Raw genomic sequence first — 21,645 nt, 5'->3', positions numbered from 1 at the left:
AACTCATGATCATCTTTTAATTAAACCCCACAGAAGTACCTTTGTTCTTTGGGGATTTTTGGAAGTGTGATTCACAGGTCACTGCCTGAAGAAAGAGGTAAGGTGTGTTGCATCATATTAGCCAAGGATCAATTCATGTAATCATGGGTGGAAGAAGATGCTGAAGGATGCTAAGTAGTAAAGGGCTTTCCCCCTTCCATTTGTTATTCTAGACTAAAATTGCAAATAATGTTGTACATGATTTTATTATATGTAGCAACTAAGCAAGTGTCTGTAAAAGTCATCAGTCTGGAAGGTGGAAAAGTGAGTTATCAGTCCACTTTCACTGAATTAATAAGCTCTTCAATTAGCACCTTCAGTGTGCATAACTTAGCAAGGGGTTGCACCTTTGTGTCTGTGCTTTTTGGGCTTCGATAAAAGCATTTGTTCTTCTGAATACTAGGATTCATTTGCAGCACCTTTTTTTTTTGTTTATATGTGTGTTCGTGTGGCTTGGAGCACACGTGGGTGGGAGGTTATGAATCTGCACCTCTGCATGTGTGTGTGTGTGTGTGTGTGTGTGTGTGTGTGTGTGTGTGTGTGTTCTTGCCTAGGCCAGAGGTCAGCCTTAGGTATCTATCATTCCTCAGAAGCTATCCACGTTGTGTTTTGAAAACCAGTCACTGTTAGAGTTAGTTTTTATAAGCTTGATACAAATCTAGACCCACTCAGGAAGAGAAAATCTCAACTGAGAAATTACCTTTACCAGATTGGCCTGGGGGCGTGTCTATAGGTCAATGATGAATTTATTTAGGAAGAAGTCACAGGGAGGTGAAATGGGTCAGACTGTGAAGGGATTTGAGTAAGACGGGTTCTGTATGCCATAGTTAGCTGATGATGTAAAGGAAAAAGGTTTTGAGTGAGAGACTGGTATACTCTTGAACACGCATGGCTTGCTTACTGGATTATAACCGTCAGGTTCTAGTCATCTGTCTAGTTAAGTTTGCTCTTAGTAAACTCACCTACATAGTGATAACATGTAATTCTTGCTTCCTGGGTTAGTAAAAGCATAAATTTAGGCTTCAGTTTTTAATAGCATGTATGATATTTTAACAATTTATTTGGATTTTTAAAATGAAGCCTTACTGATTATATCCCAAACTTAGGCTTAAACCCAATGCAACTAGACTCAGAAACACAATGGTCCCAATGGCTGAGTGTTTCATTTACTGAAATGTCATTGTTCATTTGTTTCTCATTGATCCAAAGAAGGCTTTGGCATGGCAAATGACTGGATACCGTTAAGAGAGTCCCTTGGGTTTGGTGAGGAAATATTTAGTTTTCTCTCTAAGTATTTATTGCTATAATCAGTAGCCTGATGAGCTGCTAGCGGTGCTTCTGTCATTAAGAACAAAATTGGTTGTTTTCATTAGAAATTGTTCCCAATATCCTCACCTTAAATCTTTAGGAGTGAAAAACCATTTGATTTTTATATGGGTATGAATTATTATTATTATTATTGTTGCTGTTATATAAAATATAAAATAAAACATATTTTATTATTATGAATTAAAAATAAAAATATTAGCTCAGACTTTGTAGTGAAATGCTTTATCAGAGAAGCGCAATAAACCAAGCCATTCTTTTTTCTTTGCTCCTTTTACATATCAGGAGTAAATGCTGCTAAGTTTCCCGCCAAATGTTAGGTTGAAATCTTCTATCCAGTGTGATTATCTTTAAAGGGGGCTTTTTAGAAGACAGTTGGGTCATGGAGGGGAGAACCCTCAGGGATGATTTTGGTGACCCTGCAGGAAGAGTCTGGAAAGGCTCCTTCCTTCCTCTCTGAGTTTTATGATACAGTGAAAGTCACTATACCATGAAAAGTTGTGGGAGGATATTAGTAGCTGCAAACAACTTGGCCAAGGTACGAGTCGAAATCAGCGTCACTGATATCCTCATCTCAGACTTCCACCCTCCAGAATGGTGCACAATAGATTGTGGTGTTTATCAGCAATGTGCTAGCAGCAACTGCATGTGATGGGTAGCAAGCAAGCAGGTGGCTGTTTGGAAGAACGTCCTGACGTAGAACATCCTGACGTGCTTCCAGTAGGAGAGCAGAGCCATTCCTTTTGAAGAGCGGCTTACTGAGCAGGTGCTATTATTGTACTGGCTGTGAACTATCACAAGTGTTGCAGAGATCCTCTAGCTGATGTCAGTGACAGCTGCTCAAGCATCCTTTGGGTGGATGTCCCCATTCCCCAGCTCTTGTGAATACTGTTGGTTTAAAAATTGTGATTGCTGTCTTTCTTCATGCGCTGAATAAGACGCAGAGCCCAGAAGGACTTGGGAAATTTCACAGCTGTTGCCGAGTGACTGACAGCAAATGGCTGAACACTGCAGTGTGTGTGATCCAGCCTTTTCACCAAGGAAGGAGGAAAATCCCTGTGGGATAGCCTCTACTCTAGATATCTCTGTGGGATAGCCTCTACTCTAGATATCTCTGTGGGATAGCCTCAACTCTAGAGGCTTGTCTTCTCCTACCACAGAAGTAAACTCAGGACAGGTTTCTCTCGGAACTGTCTCTACGTCTGGCTCCCTCTGCTCTTGTGGAGTCCTTGTGCTTGCTCTCCTGCAGGTTTCTTCTGAGACCAAAAAATCCCTGTTTCATGTTCTCTCTCAAGGAAACCACACCTACTTACAGATGCGGAGACTGGTCAGACCATTTTCAACAGAATCACCTCTCCTGCAGATAGACTAGATTTAGAAGACATGCAATCCTTTCAGTGAAGGCATAATTAATAAAGTTAGTGCATCAAGTTTGTAAATAATTTCATGAAGAGCATAGTGTATTTTTCAAAGAGATACAAGATGGCTCTTGAAGATTTTGAAAAGAAATTCTTTAGTTGCTTTATGGAAAGGATAGAAAATCTTTGAAACAAGATGATATAAGGTTTGTTTGAGAATTGCAATTAGGCCATTTTATTTAGTGGGAAGTGGACAGTTAGCATTATGCCATATTATGGGAGGCCTTGGAAGGAAATGTGTTTGCGCTAAACTTGAAGGACGATGGAAAACCACTGCGTGTTTCTGAACAGCACCACAGGTCTGCTGAATCTCCTTCAGCTGGTGACAGTCTCGCTACAAAGAATGAGTATTAGTGGTGGGAAATAAAAGCTGAAAAGAGCAGTGCGTTTAACAGCAAGATGAGAAAACGGGAAATACCACAGCAGTGCTGAGTATGGAATGAGGGGGGACATTCTCGAAGTAGAGTTGATGGGGCTTGGAATGTAACCAGACAGAGGGCAAGAGATAGAACAGCGACTGGGTTTGTTGAAGTGGTGACCACAGAGTGTTTTCCCAGGGCAGAATTAACTGCACTGAAGAAAACACAAGTCAGCGTTCTCTGCAAAAATGTAAACACTGGGGCCAGGGGTGGTGGTGACTCAGCCAGTAAAATGCATGCTGTGCAAGCTTGCAGCCCTGGGTGTGACCTCCAGCACCCACACAAAAGCCAGGCCAAGGGCTGTGTGCATCAGTAAACCTAGTGCTGGGGTAGCCAAGAAAGACAGACACATGGGGTTTGCTGGCTAGCTAGCCTACCTGAATCTGTGACCTTCGTGTTCACTGATACCCCATCTCACAAACTAACGTAGAGAGCAATAAAGGAAAACCCTGCATTGACCTCTGGCCTCCACATGCATGTACCGGTGTGTATGTACACATACCTCTATGTATATATGCACATACTAAACACATACCCACCATTTTAGAATCTGCATCAATTTAATGATAGGGAATGCTCTCAATGTTATATTTATTCATCCTGAAAAAAAAAGTATACACTTTTTACCTGATCTTGTCGCATGTCACGTTTATGAGCTGAGAGAGGTAAACAAGCCTTTCCTCTTAGGTTTTTATCCCTCTTCAGATGTGGGGCCTTTCTTTCTGTAGGGAATCATAATGTCCTGCTGTAAGGCCTGCGGTGATTTATGACACAGCCCCATTCGGACTGTTTTCTGACTAACGGCCAAGAGAAAATGTGAGGCCCAAATAGAATTTTCTAGGCAACCAAGGGCACAGCAGGAGGTGTGGCAATGCTTTAAGAAAAATAAAAAAATAAAGAGCACTGCCAGCAAGTCCCTTGGTTAGAATTATGGGAAATCGTTGGGTCACAAGAGCTAGATTTAAATGCTGCTTCCATTAACAGCGAGTATTTATTTATTTTTTTGTATAAATCATTTAAATTCTGTGGGTCTTTGATTTCCTTTTGTAAAGCCGTACTTTCTTAAAGGATAATCGGGATTATATAAGTTTCCTTATATTTGCAAAATGAGAATTTTATTCTAACTAGTTTTACCTCTTCAGGAGAAGGGGAAGAATCTCTATCTCCAGTGTTGTCTTTCCCTGGTTCCTTGCTAGTACACATCAAAATTTATGGCTAACTCAGTGAATCTCTTCCTCTGGGTTGTGTATGTGACAGTCTGTGTACTGATTTTCTTTTGCTTTCACTAAACACAGAAGCAAGAGATGAGCAGGAGCCATTTTGCTATCAGAATAAACATTTCTCCTCTTGGCATTTCTTGGTGATGTAGTCCACTTAGGATAGGTGAAACTCCTTCCGCCTCTGCTCTCCTACCGAGTTGTGAACGTTCTGACGATCCCTTAGAGTCTGTCACTTTTAAGAAATGTTTCCTGTTGAGGTCGCTGCCGCTGGCTTAGTCCATGGAAAAAAAGTCTTGTTATATCTTTCTTTTATTTTTACTTTTTGGCATTTCCTGAAAGTCACAGGAGATGAAAAGTGACCTGCTGTTTGGCCCTCCCTTGCCTCAGCACAACAGCTTCTCGGTTTGAGTAACTGAGCAGTCCTCCCCACCCCCCCTCCCCCGCCCCGCAGCTCGCCCCTTTGCTGCCTCTGTGTATATATTCCTGTGTTCCTCCGCCTCCCTCTGCATCTACTGGAGAAGAACCCCTGCTTAATAGCTTAATAACACTCTCTCCCGGCATTCTAGTGCACACTTGACTTATGCCTTTGGTAACCTCAGAAGAATATTGTAGCAACAATATCTGTCACCACATGCTACCCTGCTGCAGAGTCACAAGATAAGTATTGTAATTATTCACACATCACAAATGAGAAAGTGTGGTGGGGACAGAACAAGGTACTAGTGAGTCCAGACTGGAAATGTTGCAGCAAGAGAGTTTGTTGTTTCTTTTCATATACCTGAAGAGCTATTCAATAGGTATGTGTCACGATCCCTAGGAAGATGCCCGTTGCCATAAAGCACACTGAGGCGGGGATGTGCCTGGCCCCCACTGGTGGTTTTATGAGTCAATGCACCCGCGGAACAAAGCTCTGTGGGGGCTGACAGGATGACACCTGGCTTTCTGTTACTCTCGGCTCAGGTTGTCAGGAGATGCACTGTCTGACTCAGTGATGCAAACAGAAGAGAAAGCATGCTGTTCCTGAGTGTGGTCCTCACTTTTCTCTATGGATGGATTTACTTATGCAGTTGCCTTTCCTGCATGACCTATGTTTATGCCTAACTTGAAGGTTTAGCTGTCTTCAAAGCATAGCCTAGGCTTGACCTTTGTCCTCTAGTCAATCTTTCCGTGGTGACTAGATCTTTACTTCTCTACTGTGTGCCTATGTGCTTTCCCCTCAAGTCACGTGGCTCTCATAGGATACATTGTATGAAGGCCTATTTTTCTCCTTCTGTCCCGTGTCCCCCCCCCCCCCCCCCCCCCCGTTAGATTGTAGGAGGTGAATCTTTAGTCTGCAACAAAAGTTGCAGTTTCTTATTTATTTTTATTCACTCTTCTGGCTTTATTGTAGCTCCAGTGGAAGAAACTTACACATATATTTCTCAATTCTCTTTTAAGACATATCCTAATTTCTAAGCAGTTGCTAGTCTGTTAGGAATGTACCAATTACCGGTGACAGAGCCAGAAAGTATTTTTGGTTCGCTCAAGTCAGGATCAAAGGTCTCAGAACCAAACCCGCTCCAAGGCATAGTTCTTTGAACTGCGCCCAATTGCGGCCCTCTTCCTGTGGAAACTAGGAACCAGTGTAGAGCTGGGGCTGGCTACATTCTTGGTGGAAGATCAACTGATCTTTCCTAGATCAGCTTTGTGTCATGGCTTCAATTCAGAAAACTGTCACCCAAGTTGAAAGCTGCTTGCTGAGAAGACTTTACAAAGGTGTGCTTGTTATGGCTTCTCAGTTCGGTAAGTAAATCCTGTCTGACTCCAGTGGCTGGAGAGCCAGCATTTGAAAGCCAGAGCAGAACTGACCAGGGCACAGTGACTACGGTGAAGGGATTAATTTCAACACAGATACTATCCATTTCTATTTTTTATGATGTTCTATAGGCTGCCAGTTTTCTACAAAGGAAAATAAGTAACCTGACTAAATCCTAACTCTTGTCTTCCTTCCTTGTATTAGTGGATATAAACGTGTCTGAAGCATCCCTTAGGCACTTATAACGTAATTAGACACCAAGCTGAATGGAACAAACTAAAAAGTGTCTAAGTCCTTCCCCCAGCATCATCCTCTGTGTTTGCTGAATGTCTCACATTCAAGATGTCTCAGAAAATCCCATTTGCAGTTACCTGACCAACACCTACTCTGTTCTCCTACAGCCAACCAATCTTCTCTCCGGGTGGAGGAAGCCCCATTTACTCTAGGGTGATGGCCCAAGTGCTCCCGAGTTACTTTGCAGACAGATGAGTTGTAGCCAAGGCAGATTAATGTTTTTTTTTCTTTCTGAAATCCTTAGAACTTTCAGGGTATCATTTCTATTCCTTGTTTTTCTGTGTGTGTATGTGTGTGTGTGTGTGTGTGGTGTTTTTCAGTTTTGTTTTTTATTCCTACTTCCACAGTTCTGGTCAGAAGGAAACTTTGACTTCAATATTGCCCCAGCTTTCTGTGTTCACCTCATTGTAGACATCTTGAACCTGCTCCCAAATGTAAATTTTTCAAAAGTCTGCTTCGTATGCAAGTTGCTATTATGTCTTTCATAAGTAGGGACTCAGTAGTAGTTGAATAAATCTCAAGTTTTATTAAAATAGAACTTAGTCTTTCATTTCTCCCATCTCTCTTAGACTCAATTACTAGGTAAGTAAGAATTTAAATATAAATTATTTTTTTACCACCCACAGAAGAAATAATATCTCGTCACTGAAACTTCACCGGTGGGAAAAATATCTATGAAATGTGTCTCTATACGGGACTGTGATACAGATGAGGAATAATTAATATGAGGCACTTCTTAATTACCACAAAGAAAGGTGATTCTGCTTTTTAAAAATACAGTAACCAGAGATGACAACTTGTAGTGGCTCAGGGGTGGAAACTACAATGATTTCCACTAGAGGAAGATCAGGTCCCAGGGGCTCTAGCTGCATCTATTAACGTTCCCTGGCACTATACTGAGGGTCAAAGAAGCACTGACTGACTGTTACCTGTTGGCATATAGGATTAGATGTCAGAAACATGTACTCAGTTAGTAGGCTTCTGTTTGAAATATTGAGGATGGGGAAAGGTTTAGGGAACAAAGGAATGAGAAACCGATTGTTTTCATAAACGCTAAGAGGAGGCTTTCAGAATACAGAGGACTTTGGGGGATTTCACCAGAGCATAGACAGGCGGAAGATTGAGGTGGGTGGAGGGCACAGCAGGGAAACCAGGCAGCCTGGAAAGGTCCAAAGCAGGGGCAATGGGAGTTTTTCTTCCTCTCTGGACACGCTCCACCGAATGCTGTATTTGACATGCGCTGCTAGGACATGACAGGAACACCCCTCGGAGTTTATATTCTTCTCGCTACCTGCCTCAAAGAGAACACGATTATGGTGAGAAGATTCATAGGAATGGCATATTAAAAATTGACAGTAAATCATGCACTATTACCTGTTATACCCTGTCAATTTATCTCCAGAGAGCATTTTGTGACTGACAACCACGACTGAGTTCAGTGGGTTTGGATAAACTGAGACCAGCAGCTTTTCAAATGGCTTTCAAAAGTTAACTGAGGAGCCTCTCCAGTAATGTGGGAAGAGCTGATTTTCTCGAACTATCCATTATAAATGGGCTTTCAGGTCTCTATGTTTGTGTGGAAGGGAGGAGGAAGATGGGGTTTTCATGGGTGCTGATGAACAGGTGGAAGCTGTCCTCTGTTAGAGATGCTTTCTCCTGTGAAGTGCACAAGTGCATCCTTTGCCGGGGGAGGAATGAAACTCATTTCGGGCTTTTAAGAAATAATGCTTCTAGCCGGGCGGTGGTGGCGCACGCCTTTAATCCCAGCACTCGGGAGGCAGAGGCAGGCGGATCTCTGTGAGTTCGAGGCCAGCCTGGTCTACAAGAGCTAGTTCCAGGACAGGCTCTGAAAAAGGTGCAGAGAAACCCTGTCTCGAAAAACCAAAAAAAAAAAAAAAAAAAAAAAAACAGGACCTAAAATGATATATAGATATGTACTGGCTTATACCGAGTGTCCAGATGCAAGCCATGTCCCCATGCATTCATGGGGCTGCCCAGGCTTGAAAGTAGTGTAGTTCCACCTGGTAAGAGTCAAAGAATGAACACACACACACACACACACACACACACACACACACACACTTCACATTCTAACCAAAGTCTGCATTTGTTGTCCAGTTATTCTGTCACTGAAATAATTATATTATTTCAATAATATAATTATATTATTTCAATAGTTGAAATGTTATAATGGTGATTGGTAATGAATTAGATCTATCCCTCGTAGTAGAGCCTAATTTTCTACTCATATATTACTTTCTTGGAATATTATTCTTGCTACAATTCTGCCATTTTTTCCTGAGAACAGATAATTATCACAAAGAGCAGATTGGCACAAATGAGACATGGAACCAAAACCCAATTAGTATACAGAATTTTTGACTCGTTCTATTTCTTTCATTTTTCTGTTTTCAAAAGGGCTTGAAGTGTGTCTTAAGAACAATTCCCATGGCTCTCAGATTCTCTCTGGACGTGTTCAGGTGCAATTTTCCATGAACATGAAGTAGTTGAAGGGATTATTCATAGTGATGACTTTTTCCTGGATTTAATTACTTGAGAATAGTCAAAAGTGAGCTCTGACTTTGAAAAAAAATCATACTTTTTTTTCAGTTGGTGTGTTTGAAAAATATCCTCCCTAGATCTTTCAATGCAGAAATTTTATGTCAAAAAAGAGTGGACATTTGCACGTGCATGCATTTCCAGAAGAGTGACATTTTCAGACGATGACTAGATTGTTTCCTATGGAGTAAACACTCATTTGGAAACTCTCGCTGCATGAGCAGATGTTAGAAGAATCTGCAAAATATTCTCAGTGAAATCACTGTTGTAATTAGGTTGAAACTCATTTAGAACTTTTTAAAAATAATATTTCTATAAAGTATAAATATAACAAAGTTTAGTTTTAAACGGACTTGAAATGAACCTGTATTGGTATTGGACACTGTGTTTATGGTGTGGGTGTCTGTGTGTGTGTGTGTGTGTGTGTGTGTGTGTATGGTGACAGAGCAAGGGGATTTAAGAAAGAAAACTAGATGTTGGTTACAGTTCACCCCTCACCTAGAAAACTTCTTTTAACAATAGATGGAGACTATTACAGAAAACTACAGCTGGGCTCACTTTAGCAGCACATAGACTAAAACTGGAATGACACAGAGAAGAAGAGCAAGAAGAGCACAGCCCCTGCACAAGGATGGCATACAAATTCATAAAGCATTCCATATTTTTTAAAGAAAAGATATTTCATGACAAAATCAAATTCAGTCAATATCTGTGCAAAAAATCCAGTCCTACAGAAGGTACTAGAAGGAAACCTCCAATCCTAGGAAGTTGGCAACACCCATGAAAATGCAGGCAATAGATAATTCTACACAAGCAAAACCCAAGAAAGGGAAACACACACCGCCACCACTACCAACTTCACATGGAAAAGCAGAAAACACATATTATCTAAAACAATCGTGTATAATAAAAACTGCTGGAGGCATCATCATCATTCATCTTAAGCTCTACTACAGAGTTATAGTGAAAACAGCATGGTATTGGCATAAGAGCAGACAGTTGGGTCAATGGATTAAATCAAAGACCAAGACACATATATATACACACTTATGGACACCTGATTTTTAACAAAAAAGCCAAAATTGTACAATGAAAAAAAGAAATCATCTTCAACATATGGTGTTGGCATAACTGGATGATGGCATGTATAGAAGCATGAAAACAGATCCATATTTACCACCCTGTACAAAACTCCAGTCCAAGTGGATCCAAGACCTCAACATAAATGCAGTAACACTAAACCTGATAGAAGAGAAAGTGGGGAATAGCCTTGAATGCCTTGGCACAGGAGACAATGTCCTGAAAAGATTTCAGTAACAGCTTTTGCACTTGCTAGCTTTGTGGTCATTTACCATTTATTGCTGAATGCCTTTACTCACCAGTAAAATGCACAAATGTTATAGGAAGTTGGTATGAGGATTGCATGGATTAATCTTGGAAAATACTTAGAGTAGACCCTAGCATAGCATGCTATAGGTCATCTAAGGGCAGTCATCATTGTCAATCATCATTTCAAAATAGTAGCGAACAAGTAGAGGAAATTTCCAAAGACCATGGCAAACAGCTACCAAGAAAGGTTCTTAAGCTGAGTTTTAAGTTTAAAAGTAGTCCCAAAGTGGAAAAGAAAACTTTCTCCAAATTGTGTGTGTGTGTGTGTGTTTCAATTGTCTTAGCATTCTTTGGAATATATATATATATATATATATATATATATATATATATATGTATATATATTTAGGAAAAAAATATGTTTACTGCATATCCAGTTGCTGTAATAGTAGTTCCCAAAAATACTTCAAGGCTTTACAATGTACAAACATGAGAAGAAAATTATTATCATTTTCTGTCTTATAGCACACACACACCCCAAATAAATCAGGCCACTTTTTCTTTTATTGTTATAAGTTAAAAACCAGAAAACAGTGTGCAGGCAGATGGGCAAGTTGAAGAGGAGGTGGGCGATGCTTAAGCTTCATGTCCCCTGTAGATGCTTGGTTTAGTTGTGTGGAAGGGCTGTGGAGGATGCTTGTTTGTATGTACTTCTGTTACACATCTGTAATGGAATCATCCATGTGACAACTACTTCTATAAAAGAAAAGAAATAGACCTAAAGGTATCACCCGACTTAACATGAAGGGAGAAAATAGTTCACTTATTTTCTGTTTGAACTATCTTTAACTTTTATCCAGCATTTCTGCTTTAGGAACACAGACAATGCCGAGGTTCGCTCTGAGGCAGTGCACACACACTGTCATTTTTCAGGTGACAAGTATATTCCGGAATTGCTTTTGAAACTTAATTGAGTTATGTAAATTAAGATTACATGATTATAAAAACAGGAAATTCAAATAGAAAGAAGCAACCAGGTGAATGTTAATCTGAAAGATGAAAAAGTAATTAAAATTCAAATTTCATGCCAATTCATAGGATGTTTGGTGTGTGAAAAAAAGACCCTATAAAATGGAAGAAAAGGAGAGTCTATCATTCTTTGTGTGTGTTTTCATATACATATGCACATGTATACATACTACAAATTGGGATGATTACAAACTGGGGTTGCTGGAGGTGGCTAAGAAAGACTGGGTTATTGAAAATTTAATACACTGAAATTCAGTAGTTATTATAAGAATTCAGACTTGGTTCTATTTACATTTCCATAAATAAAAGCCCTATACCTGAAGACTATACTTTCTGATTTAGGAATAATTTTTCTGCCTTGGAAATTGTGCTTCTGCATCTGAAATTAGCTCAGACAGACAGATTTTATTAAGAGTGAATAATTACTTACACATATTGGCTCTGGCTTATGAGTCACCATTAGAATGAAAACCTTTATATATACATATATATATACATATACATATATATATATATATATGGTATAGCAAGAAAATAGGAGATCTAATTCTTTTTTCTTCTTCCCTTCTTTTCTTTCTTTCTTTTTTTCCTTCCTTCCTTCCTTCCTTCCTTCCCTCCCTCCCTCCCTCCCTCCCTCCCTCCTTCCTTCCTTCCTTCCTTCCTTTCTTCCTTTCTTGCTTTTTCTGAAATAACTTCCTAATATTGCTTAGGCATTTCTCTCCAAGGGCTGAGTCCTTACAGTCCTCTAAATCTCTGATTAAAATCTCACTACACTTTCAATATTAATACCATTTATTTTTTTGAGACAGAGTTTCACTGTGTAACTCAGGTTGTCCTGGAATTTACTATGTAGACCAGGCTGGCTTCAGACTCACAGAGATCCACCTGCCTCTGCTTCCCATGTATTAGGATTAAAGGTATGTGCCAACATAGACTTAACACTAGTAATTTTTAAGGGCCTTATTAGGAATTGCAATAACTCAAGTTTTTAAGTTGTGTGTTGTGAGTGAACTGTGATAGTTAGTTATACTGTTAAATATAACGTAATTATATAATTCTGTGTGAGTTCTGGAAGCTGTAATTTCTCCAATACGGTGAATACAGCACCTGCTATACTCATGCTAGCAATGCTTTTCTTAGTTACATTGGGGGCCTGGGCTATAAAATGTTACAACTTTGAGTGAGTTGCTTTGCATCAAAAATGAAAGGAAGGAAGGAAGGAAGGAAGGAAGGAAGGAAGGAAGGAAGGAAGGAAGGAAGGAGGGAGGGGAGGGAGGGTAGGTGGCGGGAGTTTGCTGAGTTGGGACGTGAGGTGGGGTATCTATGAGATAGGGATGCTCCTTTTTTCAAGTTTTGCAACTGAAGGGGGATGGGAATGGAAGGTTGGTTAACGAGGGAGGGGGGAAGAAAGAATTCTTTTAAAAAAGTTGTTCTTAAAATAGATGTTTTGCTCCTACATTCCATCCGTTTGTGGCTTACACTGCATCCTCAATTATGATGAAACCATACCAGGGTAAGATGGAATTTCCTTGTTTAATTTTTCTCATCATTTTTTTCCCACACAAAGAGTCTGAAGACTGGCATCTTGTGACGTGTGTTTTTATTACAGATCACCGATCTTCACAACACACACACAATCTTCACATAAAAACACAATTGACTGTGGATGGTTGTAAATGAGCATAATATTGTTATCTTAGGGGGCAGTGACTGTAATGAGGTTTTACTGTATATGTATATATACATATTCACATATGTATGCTAAATGCAGTGATTGTAATGGGTAAAGACGCAATGGCTCACAGTAATTTGGAAGTCAAATAGATTTAGTAAAAATTCTGAAAACCAGGAGATGATGGTTCAGTGAGGAGAATGCTTCCTATGCCAGTATGAGCACCTAAGTTCAGACCCCAGCGCTCACACGGAAGTTCAGTGTGCTGGCACATGTGTGTAAATCTGGCACCGGGGAAGACAGAGGCAGGGGGATTCCAGGGTCCTGCCAGCCGGTCTAGCCAATATAGGGAGCCCCAGGTTCAGAGAGAGAGAGAGAGAGACCCTGTTTCAAAAATAATATAGAACACAAAAAGAAAGATACCTAGCTGATGCCTTTGGCCTCCACTCTTGAACGTATAGGCATGCATGCATACACACACACACACACACACACACACCGAACACACACCAACTAGCACAATGCCTTGAGCATATTTTATTAGTAGACATCAAAGGAAGAAAGGTAAAGTAGGTGCTCAGTGGTGGAATGTTCAGGTATTATGCTGGACACATACTAAGTGACAGTCTTGTGGCTTTGGGCAAGTTGCCTAACTTCAATAATAGCTCATCTTCTTCATCAATAAAATGTATTTTTTTATTTTAGTGTGGTAGAACTATGCACTCAGATTTTGAGAAATATTTTTATAAACACAATCATAAATCATAGACATAACTTTGAACTTGAAAGTGGATTTTTTGTTGAGACATAGCAGACAGTGGCCATCCCAGCTTTTTCTCAATTGAAGTGGAGCAGAGAACCCTGAATGAGTCACCTGATTTTTTTTTTTTCGAGACAGGGTTTCTCTGTAGCTTTGGAGCCTGTCCTGGAACTAGCTCTTGTAGACCAGGCTGGTCTCGAACTCACAGAGATCCGCCTGCCTCTGCCTCCCGAGTGCTGGGATGAAAGGCATGCGCCACCGCTGCCCAGCTTGATTTTTTTTAATTAGAGAAGCTGCAACATTATAAATGAATATTGCTTTAATTATTTAGGATGTTACCGTTTGCTGCAAATCTAGAGATGGTTAATATGATGTTGGGGTGTGTGTTTTGTAGAATTTTCTTAGAAGAGCAGTATAGACAGAGAGATCACATAAGATTCATCTTAACACCTATCATAGAAGACATGGAAGCTTAAAAGATGTAGAAAATTACAGAATATTATAGCAGCATTAGGGACAGCAATCACCATTAAACCAGAGCTATAGATTATCTTTCTCAATGTCAGCTATGAACAATCTGGCATGGTTAGTAATAAATGGATGGATGTCCATAAGAAAGTGAAAGTTCTTATTCATTTTTATTATGGGGATCGCTATTTGTGCACAGTTAACACTAGAGAGCTTAGAAACATGTATAGTAAATAAAAATACGAAATACTAAAAACTGGTGCAGATTAAAATAAGTAAGAAAGATTTCAAATTGATGAAGTAGGAAGGATTTATTCTGAAATTTATAATCAGTGAAAGTGGAAGAAGGAAAAGGGTACATTTAGAACAAAGAAGTAAGTTCAGACTTATATTTATGTAGGAAGCACCTGTCGTATAATATTTGTAAATAATAACCTTCATTTAAGTATCTTTATTTATGAAATGAGTTTTCATATGTAGTATATTCGTTGGTGAAAAGAGAAAATGTGCATAGATAAAAATAGATTTTTTTTATCTAAGTTAGAGGATATACCTGTGTTAGCAGGGATGAGTAAAACCAATGTACTTTGGCAAATATAATTTGCTTTGAATTTTCAAATTTTATAATAGCAGGGCATATTAGTGTAACTCATCACTTAGGCTGCCATTAAAGGATGCTGTGTGGAGACAAGACAATGATCTCTCTGTGTGATGGATTTTATGTCCGTTTGCCTCATCACAGTGCTAATTAATGCTGCAAAATTCTAAAAAAGAGATTAAAAATATGTCTAAATTACTGTATAATCCATCCAAGTCCATGCTATTAGAACATACCTAAGGTGTGTCCAAATTTACAAAGATGATGACTCCTTCCCCCAAGTGTTCTTCTGCATGCATTCTGAGTATTATAAAGTAGTATTATAAATTATACATTTCTAATCCAGAATCCCGAAATATTTTCTTGGTTGTGGGATGCCTGTAGAAAACTTCCATACAAAAGTTCCCAATTCCCTAAACTCCAAAATGAGAAACACTTCTGTACTCAAGCATTTTGTACAGGGGACAATCAGCTTGTGCCACCCACTCTTTAGCTAGTAGTGAGGTTGGAGAATGAGAGCAAAAGGGGGTGTCCGTGCAAGTTTGCACTTGCTTTGGCCATAGGAAAAATTTCAGCAAGTCACTCAAATAAATGTATTCCAAAAGAGAAAAGAAGATTAATGAGTGAAGGCCATTTTCTCCATTTCCCCCTTCATGTTGACTTGAAAGTTGACCTTCTCTTTCAAACAGGAAATAGTCAACAGTAATTTATTCCCTTTGGACAAACTAACAATAATGAAAGGGTCTCTGATTCTTCCTGGTTTTCTGACTCTTGCAATCTTTCTGTACCCTCTTCCACAATTGTCCCTGAACCTTAGGAAGTTGTGCTATAATTGTATTCATTGAGTCACAGCACGCCACAATTTCACAAGAGACTTTTGCCTCCAAATTCTTCAATTTATTTAGAAATAACATTGAGACACACACACACGCGTGGGCGCGTACACACACACACACACACACATACACACACACACACCATATTGTCGATGGTGCTAATAATGAAAATTTTGTACACCAGTTGTGGTAGTGATACAATCTAGGGTCTTGATTTTTTTTTTCCTGCCAGTTAGTAATTTAAAAGGCAGGAAAAATCTTTAGTATAAAAAAAAAGAAAAGAAAAGAAAATCTTTTGCATGGGTTGCAGCAAAGAATTATCGAATATGTTGGCTAACAGCAGCCAGAGTAGCAGTTGAAGAAAGGTGTTTGTTGGGGGAGGGACAGAAGCTCATCACATGCCACAGACACAGAGAAGAAAATGTTCTGCAAAGAAGCAGTGAGGTGGGGAGTGGGGGCAGACACTCAGGAAGCACAAAAATTCAATCTCTTCTGAAGGTGGCTGGAGTTGCTGAAATCTCTGAGGAATTTTCCTCCTCTAATTTAGGGTTGATATATTTGAAGAATGGTAGAAATGTTGGTTGGCCAACAACTGCTGAATTTGTTGAGCCTGCTGGTGGGAGACAAATGCCTTTGTTTTAAACTGCCAGGCTTTGAGGGAGAAGCCAGCCATCTTGAGAACTTGCCAACTTTATGACATAGCTGTGGTTCTTCCTCTCTGTCTACCAAGAAGTCTGTTTAACTTTTACTCTCTCAGTAGCACATACCTGTCGTCCTGCACTCAGATGTTGCTACAGGAGGATCAAAAATTCAAGGTCATCTTTTACTTCATCGTGTTTGAGCAAAACCTGGAATATGCATGAAACTCTGCTTCAAAAATCAAAAAAGTGTAAATATCTATGCGTGTGCATATGTGTGTGTAATTTCTATTTGTTGTGTTGAGGTGGTTCCGTAAGTTTGCAAATTTTTTGAGAAGAGGCCAGGACAATAGAATTTATGGTATTCTCCTCTATGGAGAGAATTTTCTAAATTTCCCAATTTTCTAAATTCTATTTTTTCCTCATCTTTATTTCAATATAATTGACAAATAATGTGCATATTCATTTTTTATAAAGTGATGATTTGAAAGATGAACACATTATAAAATGATTACCACAAGCAAATTAACACATTTAATAGCATAATTAGTTAATACACTTGAAGTAGCTACCGTAATAATAACTATAATCACATATGATACACTGTTACCACAAAAAGCTATTCTAGTTCTAATTAGTAATATATATGTATGTATGTATGTATGTATGTATGTATATGTGTATGTAAATATATGTTTTCCCTGCCCAGATTCCCGGAATTTTCTAAATTCTGCTCTCTGACTGTACTTCAAGAAATGTTAATATGTTAGCATTACAAACTATATTTAGCAAACAAAGAAACAATGAAAAATATAAACTCCATTAGGACATCAGATTTTGTCTATTGACATTTGCTAATGATTGACCCCACTTGGTATTCTCCATGTGAATAAAAGCCACAAGTGTTTTTGTCTCCCAGCTCAGCTGCTCAGCAGAATGCTTCATGCATGCATTTGCCTATACATGGGTAAGTATCCACATAGCTGAGTACTTTTTTTTTTTTTTTTTTGGTTTTTCGAGACAGGGTTTCTCTGCAGCTTTAGAGCCTGTCCTGGAACTAGCTCTTGTAGACCAGGCTGATCTCGAACTCACAGAGATCCGCCTGCCTCTGCCTCCCGAGTGCTGGGATTAAAGGCGTGCGCCACCACCGCCCGGCAGCTGAGTACTTTTTAAAAGATGAGATAGTAGTATTTATAGTGAAATGTGTCCTTTTAGTTTTACAAATGGTTTACTATGTAACATACACTTTGATATAATTCAGTGGCAATATAGGAAGTAACATGATTTGATAAATGCTAATTTTTGGCCATCTCCAGTTTAAAATTTTCCTAGTGCAAATACAGTATTTCAAGAAAGATATCATAATATTATAATGTATATAGTTATTTTCTGTTGATAAGACTTTGAAAGTAGGATTAACAAGTAAAATATGTTGGCTTACAAACATAGCTCAGATATCATCTATATTGAAGAATGAATTGAGACAGTAACACCTAGCTTAGGAAAGAGTATAATTCACGTCATCCTTTTCCTCTGAGGACATCCCCGACATGAGAGGAAAAGTCTGGTGACAAGTGCTAGGATTTGGTAATTTCCTTCTCTCTGCTGATCTTGAAAATGGGTTCTTGCTGTCTTAGTTAAGGTTGCTATTGCTGCAATGAAACACCGTGACAAATGCAAAGTAGGGAAGGAAGTTTATTTGGCTTCCATGTTCCGAATCACAGTTCATTGAGGAAGCTACAGTATGAACTCAAGCCCTGCAGGAACTTGGAGACAGAAGCCATGGAGAGGTGCTATTTTTACTGACTTGCTCCTCATTCCTTGCTCAACTTGCTTTTTTATAACACCCAGAACCACCAGCCCAGGGGTGGCACCACTCATAATGGGCTGAGTCTGCCCATATCACTGATTAAGAAAATGCCCTATAGATCTTGCCTAAAGCCAAATTTTACAGAGAAAATTTCTCAGTTGAGGTTTCTTCCTCTTAGATGACAATAGCTAATGTCAAGTTGACATAAAATGACCAGAACACTTGGGATAAGACAAATCAATCATAAGGACCTAGGTTATAGCAGAGAGGAATAGAGCGTGGCGAGACAGCAATTAAATCTGGCACTTGAAGATAAAGTGGGCATACTTTGTGGTTTTATAAAGACCTGTCTCCAGTCAAATATGGCTCTACAGGTGTTAAGTTTAGGCACATATTGAAAGAGGGAACAATTTTAGTGGAACTGTCTTGGTTTTCATTCCTCTGTCGTTTAGTTCAGGCATTTTCAACAGATCACTGGAATTACAGAGGGACCTGGGAAATTGTGTCTTTGTACTTCTATAGCCACAGTGCCATGCTTACTCTTCTGTGATGGCAACGTCTACCCTCAGGACATCTTCAGCCTTGTCCTCATCCCATTATTTCTAATAAGAAGTTGTCATGGTCTAGCTTTAGCTATGTATTGTTCAGAAATTTAGAGGATACTATTTTCAGGTATCAAGGTTATTTGCATTTTTGTTTGAGAAAAAAATGTCCATGTAGTGTCATACGTTCTACTTTGTGGTAACTACAAAAGTTATTAGATTCATCAGTGCAGACTTTCTTTCATCTTATTTTCAGCCTACAGGTCTTCCTACACGTTCATAAACTGCTCTTGCAGGTCCGTAGAAGAATGAATTTACTTGTCACAGAGCTATGCACACTCTTCAGTAAAACTCAAGCTCTATTTAACCACTGTGTTTCTTCCAACAGCGGGACTGAAGAGGCCCACATGTGGTTGAAATTATAGAGAGGACTGAGATGGGCAGAGTCTGATCCAATGAAATCATCCACCTGGGAAATAATCCATGAAAACTATTTGCCCATGTTAGTTATGATATCACTTTCCATTCTCTACCCCCTACCTTCGCCCTCCCATCAAATATAAAACAAGTATAATTTTAGCATTGACAAGAAAAATAGAAAGAAGGGACTTGAGTTTCAACTACATGGAAGGAGATGTGTATACTATTTCATTCCACATTTGCTATTATAAAAATTATACAAACTCTGAGCATATAAACAGACATGTCCTTCTCCCTGGGTCCCTGATGATCAAAGAGCTGACACATCTACCATCTGTTGACATCTCCTTTAAAACTGCTGCTGCCTTCTTGCAGTGTCTTTGTGCGGTGAAATGAGCTATTTGTCCAGCTGGGCCCCATTTTATAAAAGCTGTAATCCCATTCATGAAGTGGTTACCTTGTGATTGAATCATTCCTCCAAAAGGCTCTACTGCCTAACCCCATCATGTTATGGAATGTCAAACATGCGAATTTGGGGAGCATAAATGCTCCATTTCACATGCTTAAACTATTACTTATTTTATTAGATATAGTTATATAATAAAAGTCTCCTAGGAACTCACATTTGCTGAGTAACTTGCTTAATAGGTTTAATTTCCGCAAGGAAAAGATAAGACCATTTTAGCATACTTTCCCCTTTTAAATTTTTTCTTAGGAAACTTTGTTGTTTCTAAGGTAGAAATTGTATTTATATAATAATTTCATGTATTGTATGTGATAGAGTCCTATTAATATTATAATGTAGTGTGTAAATATTCTCTTTGCAAGTTGGGGATTGCATTTTTGATGAATAAAGCTATAGGCTGAGATTTTAACAGTCTTGTTGCCATGAAAATAGCTAGCTGTTTTAGAAAATTCTATTATTTAGTGTTCATAGAATATAAAAAGAGGTACTAAAATATAGAAATTGATGAAAGCTTCCATTTCCTAGAAAAGGATCAAGGAAACAGAGTTTTCACTTTGTTAGTTTCTTTGCTGTTGTAGTGATTTAATATAACAACCAAAAGCAACTTCCAGGAGGAAGAGTTTATGTTAGCTTATGGTTCCTGAGGGCTCATTGTCTGTAAGGTAAAGAAGTCAAGGCAGGAGGGACAGGGATCCAGTTCATCACATCGCAATTACACACAGGAAGCAGAGAGAACAATCCAGAAGTGAAGCAAGGCTTTTAATCCATATAGTCTACCCCTCTGACATACCTTCTCCAGCAATGCTGAACCTCCTAAACGTGCCATTAGCCCCCCAAAGAGTACCACTAATGGGTGACCAAGTAAATATTCAAATATGAAGGAAAGTTCTTATTCAAATCTTCAAAATATCTAAGAAACAGTAATTGATTTTGTCTTATGACCGATTACTTAAAATATTTTTTCAGAAAGGAAAAATTGGTCCCTTTAATTCGGACAGATTTATTCTGATGAGCGTCATGCTGTAAAGTTTCACTTCCATTGTTTTGAATAATGCTTTCAGCTATTATTCAATATATATTATTCAATATATGTATTAGATATACTGAATATCTAAGGTATGTCTCTGGGATTTATTAAGTTATCCAGGCTGTCCTCATCAATAAGGAGGGGAGCTATGAGCTAAATGATAATCGTTTATGTAAATAATTATCTCAATGATTAAAATAATACAATTAATTAACACAAATTTGATTAGAATTTTAGTCTGGATCAATACATGAACAGTTTCACAGAGAATCAATGGGGCATTAATGAAATTTGAGAATATTAGAAGTCCAGGGGATTTGTTCATATCTTAAATAATGAAACCTATCTTAACAGAAACAAACGATAGAAGGAAAGTCTTAATGAAAACACCACTTAATGTAGTTTTTATCCAAACTGTGTCTGGAGCCAGCAAGATGGCCCCGTGGTTAAAGGGACTTGTTGCCAATCTGTTGATCTGTGTGCAACAGATTGTTTCCCTAGAAACTACCTGATAAAAAGAGAACCGAGTCTGCAAATTGGTTTCTAACCTCCATATTCACTGTAGCACAGGTAACACACACACACACACACACACACACACACACACACACACACACACATGCATGCATTATCGCACGGGTGTTCTGGTTAAGAGACAGTTTGCAGGGGGTGGTTCTCTTTTAAACCACATAGGTCTCGGGGAACAAACTCAAAATCTCAGCTCTATCATTAAGTTCCTTTACTGCCCAGCCATTTCACTTATGCGTTTTACTATATTTAGCTTTGCTTATTGGGAGAAATTTGTTGGCTTCCAGGAATATAAATGAAACAGAACCTTCCTGAGGACAAAAAGCTATTCATTGTTATATCCCAAATGCCTGATTTATAGCTAATTCCCCCAAAATGTTGAGTTGTTTCATGACAAGATATTAGAATTTGATTCTAATATACAAAGTGGACCTCTGCATTGCGGGACGTTT

General features: G+C 38.9%; 1 protein-coding gene and 1 pseudogene across 2 annotated transcripts in view; both read left to right on the top strand.

The window, feature by feature from the left end:
- Positions 1-21,645, top strand: part of Prkg1 (protein kinase cGMP-dependent 1) — a 1,221,673-nt gene that overhangs the window by 221,033 nt on the left and 978,995 nt on the right. The gene's annotated exons all lie outside the window — the stretch shown is intronic.
- LOC119806023 lies at positions 9,621-9,736 on the top strand (annotated as a pseudogene).

Source organism: Arvicola amphibius, chromosome 1 (assembly GCF_903992535.2).
Source record: "Arvicola amphibius chromosome 1, mArvAmp1.2, whole genome shotgun sequence".
Lineage (NCBI taxonomy): Eukaryota > Metazoa > Chordata > Mammalia > Rodentia > Cricetidae > Arvicola > Arvicola amphibius.
This window is presented reverse-complemented; position numbering and strand designations above follow the sequence as displayed.